Raw genomic sequence first — 6,203 nt, 5'->3', positions numbered from 1 at the left:
GAGCGCATGTGGCCAGTACCTCCACAGTAGAAACAACGACCCTCTCTCATGCGTCTCTCTCTCTCTTTAGGTGATAGACGAGTCCTGCCCAGCTGCATTGGTTCTTCCTCTGTCTGTTGGTTGAGATGAACAATTTCTGGAACATTTGTAGGTGATAACATGGGCATGACTTGCGGAGAGCAACGCTCTCTTCTCCTCTCACGAATACGGTTATCAATGCGGATGGCCAAGGTTATGAGTTCCTCCAGACTTGAACCCCAGTCTCTACTGGCTAATTCATCCTTAACATCTTCAGAAAGGCCACGGTAGAAGGTTGAAAGAAGAGCCTCTGAATCCCATTTACTCTCAGAAGCCAGAGTACGGAACTCAATGGCATAATCAGCCACAGATTGATGCCCCTGGCGTAGGTCAAGCAACCTTCTTGCTGCCTCACGGCCACTGACTGGATCGTCGAACACCTGTTGGAGAGTCTCGGTGAACACCTTTAGATCTGAGCAAATGGGGGACTGTTGTCTCCAAAGAGCTGAGGCCCAATCCAGGGCACGATCACACAACAGGGATATTATATATGCAATCTTAGCCTTCTCAGAAGCAAAGGAAGAGGGTTGGAGTTCAAAAATCATAGAGACTTGAGTCAGGAAACCCTTACATGTACCAGGCTTCCCATCATAGCGCTGAGGGGCTGGGATCTTGGGAAATAGGTGCAGCTATTGGTGGAGGATCTGGGGCTGGTGCTGCTACAGGTTCTCGGGGCAAGTGGGCTTGTAGTTGTTGCAGAGATTCCCCAATCAGATTAACAGCATCTGTCAGCCTCTGTAGCTGTGATGCATGTGTTCCAAGCAATACTCCCTGTTTGCTAAGGGCTCCATGAATCTGTTCAGCCTCTGCTGGGTCCATCATTTTGTTGGTTCAGTCTTGCTGTCACAACCGGGGCTAGAACCCAGAATGTGTTGCAGGTAGCCCAATGCTCTAGCCACTACACCACAGAGCAGTGTTGACCTAAATTGCAGAGAACCACACAAGGCAGGATTGGAGAAAAACAAACTGTCTTTACTTAGTGTCTTTCTTGAATAAACATGAAAGTTAAATTCTGAAGCATGGCTGAAGAAGGTACAGATCCACAAGGCAAAAAGGTTCAAAAAACAAAGTAAAGCCTACAAATAAGCAGGTCAAAGTTCTGAGCTAAAAGTCTCTTAAAGAAATCCAAAACATAGGGCCAAAGGATCTGTCTGAACAAAAGAACTTCAAGACTGAGCAAAGATACAAATAAATGCAGGCCTTATATATGCCCACACACAAACACTAACAAGCCAGGCACAGGTGATATCATTGAGATAATCATTAACAGGAAATCAGGAGGAAGTTGTGGAAGGTCTTGTGCTCAAGGTTTCCCTCTGCTGGACAGACCGTGGTGTGACAGTCGTTCGTCATAGAAATCATCACTCATACTGTACAGCAGCCATTCATCTCATCTCCGGTTTAGTTGTGTTCGTATACATACAATAGGCCTATCCACGATCAGCCAGGGCTATATAGTCCAATGATGGGCACATTTGGAGAAATGATAATTTTATGACATGTTTGCAAAATATTTCGTCATACAGAATAACATTTTTTATTCATTTTGCACAGCTCTGTTTGAGATCTTCAGATCGCATAAATCAATGACATAAGTGCGATATCATTAGTTTGTCAAGCTGTTAATCATCTCACGTGAACCACGTGACCAAAAGGATGTCCTTCTGCAATGATCCTGTCTGTGTCATTGCAGTCTGTAATTGATAAAATATATGAAAGCATCTCATCAGCCTTTTCTAAAACTTCTCCGAAGCCTCCCATGATATGGCCTTTCAATTATAAAATATATACTTTTAGGGATATCATCCTCAGATTTGTAATGAAGCATAACCACACTTGTAGCTACACTTGAGTTTTGGTTAGTGTGTAGTTGATATACATTCAAAAAAATATTTTATGCATTTAACAAATATATTCTTAATATTTGTTGTTTTTGTTTTGTTATAGCATTCAGACTAGGTAAACATTGAATGCATACTAAATAATTTATTTTAATGGTTTGTCTGAAAGGGTTAGTCTATAGGCCTTATAATGTGACCAGCTACTTGATAGGATGTGGTGTGCTAAGCTGTTTTTTTCTCCATTTTAACTTAATTTTACAGACAGTTATGCAGAGATTGGAGATATAGAGAGTGACGTGACATACAGCCAAGTATGGTGACCCATACTCAGAATTTGTGTGCTGCATTCAAAAACCCATCCAAAGTGCACACACACAGCAATGAACACACACCGAGCAGTGGGAAGCCATTTATGCTGCGGTGCCTGGGGAGCAGTTGGGGGTTCAATGCATTGCTCAAGGGCACCTCAGTCATGGTATTGCCAGCCCGAGACTCAAACCTACAACCCTTGGGTTAGGAGTCAAACTCTCTAACCACTAGGCCATGACTTCCTCTCAGGAGAGAGATAGAGAGAGGAGATGAGGGAAAAGGAGGAAAGGAGGTAAAACAAACAGACAATGAAGAAACTGAGAAAGGACGATTCACGGTAGAAAGAACAGGGAGATGAGAGGGAACAACCAGTGATACCCTTGGTAGTAAAATCAAAATGATAGCCTATAGCGATGTCATCAGGATACACATACACTGGTAGGCAGTGGCCCACCTTACCTCGACCACGATGTGGTCATCCAGAATTTATAGTTTACCCACCTCTTTTTTTTTACCACTACACCCCTGATTATAAGAAAAATAAAATTACTGTAAATTTCCCAAATATATATATATATTCCAAAGGTTGTAGAATAACATATGTGTGCACTGCACTTACAGTAAGGGGGGTAACGGCAAAATCTCAGCTGTAGTTAGTCAGTCATGTATCTAGCAACATACTAAAACTTTGGAGCCTAACAGTTACTTTTTTAATGAAAATAACTGTGTACTGTACATATATGAAGGGAGGTATTGGGAAACTGTAACCTGTATTAAGTCAGTCTGAATGCTAGCAATGTACTTCAATCTTTGGAACATGAAAAACCTGACTTCTGTGAAAAATAAAACATATTTGTGCTCTGTACATATTTAGGGGAAGTATTGTCTAAAATGAGACACTGGGAGATATGTTCAGTCAGTTTGTCTTCTAGGTATTTACTACATTCCCTCTAAACATTAACTAAATTCATTATTGGACTGTGAGGTAAATTTGCAGACGGTCCCTAAAGCATCCTAGGAACGTATGCAGTGAATATCAAACATAAAACTAGCTTTACCTCACAGTGTGTCTGTACTGTATGTGTGTATTTGAGAATATGAGCTTGCTGTACATAATAAAACTTAATTTTGTGGCAAACATATGGAAATAATTAGTTGTTTTAATCTTGATGTTTACTATATTTATTTCCTTGGTCCGTGTCGATGTGGGTTTTGGTTATTTTGCTGTTATTAGCTGTAAGGACCTTTAAAATAACCGAAATCATTTGGCCAAGTGATACAAAGCAGTAATGTGATCAGTGACACTTTCACCACGCATTTTCCTGAAAATGATAGCACACCTAGAGCATTCCCCGGCCAATCAGATTCAAGCTTTCAACAGCTCCACAGTATAAGATTAAATTATAATTATACTGTAGCTCATGTTTACCCCCTGTAGAGCCATCAGAGACCAGAAAGAGCTGTTGTGTGTATGAAAGTGATCAAAGAGTTAATAGTCCCAGTATTTAGCATGAGGATCATATCTCAGTGCTGGATGCTCAGATGTGTCTGCTTTATGAACATAAAGAAACAAAGAGCAAAACTAAACAAGACATGGAAAACAGGCCTGTCAACTCTTCATGCCAGAAAAATGTATTTCATGTAGATGTGAGGCCACAGGGGACTCGAGAATCCTGGTTTTACATCGGAAAACGCAGCCTAATTTGGAAAGTTTACAGAAAAAAAAAAAAAAAAGCATAGCTAGAATTCCGAGCAGAAATCACGTAAGGCTCTCAGCAGTCTTGGGGACAAACCAAAGATGGCATGCCACGGATGCCGATGCCCTGCGGTCACGCTGCAAGACCTCCGCAAACATGCCTCAAACAATCCTTAGTTAATGTTTAAGAGGAAAGTTCACTGAGTGAAAGCTCCTTAAAATAGCACACACCAGAATAAACCAGCGCTCACAACATCCGTTACTCGCCTTTAGAGCAGACTGCATTAATTAGCCATGTACTAAACCTTCTAAATTGACAATATACAGGCAAATAAAAAACAAATATCACACCACAATGTTGGTTTTAGGTCTATTCTGCATGTTCTTGAGCAGTACAACAAAATTGATTTCCCCATTTGAAAAATACAGCCCTATAAGGCAATGAAACATAAAAGAAGAAAGAATGACAGACCACTGTATTCAATACACTCATGTCACCATTGGGTTTTATTCACTGATCTCATACTCTCACAATACTCTAAACAGAAAGAGTTCACATGTAAGGGTTTTACATCAGTACTTCTAAGACAGAGGATAAACATTTAAAAAACTAGGTTTATTAACCAGAATAGAATTATCTTAGACATATGCTTGCACTCTGTCCCTGACTACACACATTTAACATGTCTTTTATTAATAATTCATAAACACGGAAGCTCCGATGTGTGAGCTTCTGGATTTAACATATTGTGTTAATCTTTCATTTTGGGGTGAACTATCCATGAAACATATTTTGTATTGTGACAAAATATGTTAATACGCTACTAAGGTTGCCAGATTATATGAAGATATACTTTAATTCATTCATACTTAAGTAAATTTGTCAGAAGCATATGCATGTGTCCTGTCAGATTTTTGAACATTGTTCTATGCTCTTTTGCATGCAAAAAAAATGTGCACTAATCTGGCTCATCGTCATCATCTTCATCATAGTGAAAACCTGGCAACAGCACATTCTGCTCATACTCCATCCCAGAATTACCAAGAAAGAAGCAAGAAATTATATTTTGCAAAGAGAAAATTAAGGTCAACGAATCACAATATGTTCACGAGTATTGAAGATATTATCATTCATCATCATTATTAATTTTACATAAAATTTAGTCATTTAGCAGACGTTTTTTTTCCAAAACGACTTACAAATGAGGACAGTGGAAGCAATCAAAAACAACAAAAGAGCAATGTATACTATAACAAGTCTCAGTTAGCAGGGTTTTTGTTTTTAATTATAATAAATAAAAAGAAAACAGACAAAATATAGAGCAAGCTTGTGTTTGAGGCTTGTGTTGCTTTAGTTAATTGTATATTAAATAAAACGAATACAAATAGATAGAATACATAAAGATTAGATTAGGTACAGTATTCAACTCACAGTTTTCACCTCACCGCTGAACCTCGTCATATGCAAGGAAAAATCCCTCTTCTTTAAGAATTAAAACTCTGTATGCGTTTGATTTCTGACTCTTTTAATAAGAAAGCTGTAAAAACTGTCAATCTGTTCAAAAGGTGATTTTTGTCTTGCTCCCCTTCATATGATATACTGTCATTCTCAGGGTTTGGAAGGTTACTTTAGAAATATATTAGATTACAAGTTACACTATTTAAAATGTAATAAGTAGTGTAAATATTTCAATTAAATTATTAATTTTCTAAATTGTTAACAATTTTCACACATTTAAAGCAGACAGGGTTAACACTGTCAGACTCTCAAAATCCTTCATCACTTGAATTACGATTATAATCGTTTAATTTAAAAGTACAGCCACCACAAAATCAGACTTTAGCACCTCGTTTTACTTGGACAGATTTAAAACCATAACAGCTATGATACAATTTTGAAATCCAATCTCTGCATATGACAGGAAACACTGGCATCTGACAATGTCTTGAAAAAAAAAACAAGTATAAACACAAACCCATATAGATAATAAAACAGTTATCAAAGAAACACGTGTCCTATTCTGTGTCCTGAACGTTGATGTCTCATATTTTAGAGCAGTCAGTACAATTTAGGAAAGAGATCATACAAATTGTATGTGTGTGAATATATTCAGATGTAACACTTATTTGTAATCGTGAACATTTTCATAAGTAGCTGTAATTAAGGCTAATTACACTTTTTTTCTCTCTCTCAGTTCAGTTACATTAATATTTCATTCTGTCAGCTCTGGGGCTGACCATGTACAAAAATAAAAAATATATAAAAATCAGGCTGATAA

This window comes from Carassius auratus, chromosome 42 (assembly GCF_003368295.1).
Source record: "Carassius auratus strain Wakin chromosome 42, ASM336829v1, whole genome shotgun sequence".
NCBI lineage: Eukaryota > Metazoa > Chordata > Actinopteri > Cypriniformes > Cyprinidae > Carassius > Carassius auratus.
This window is presented reverse-complemented; position numbering follows the sequence as displayed.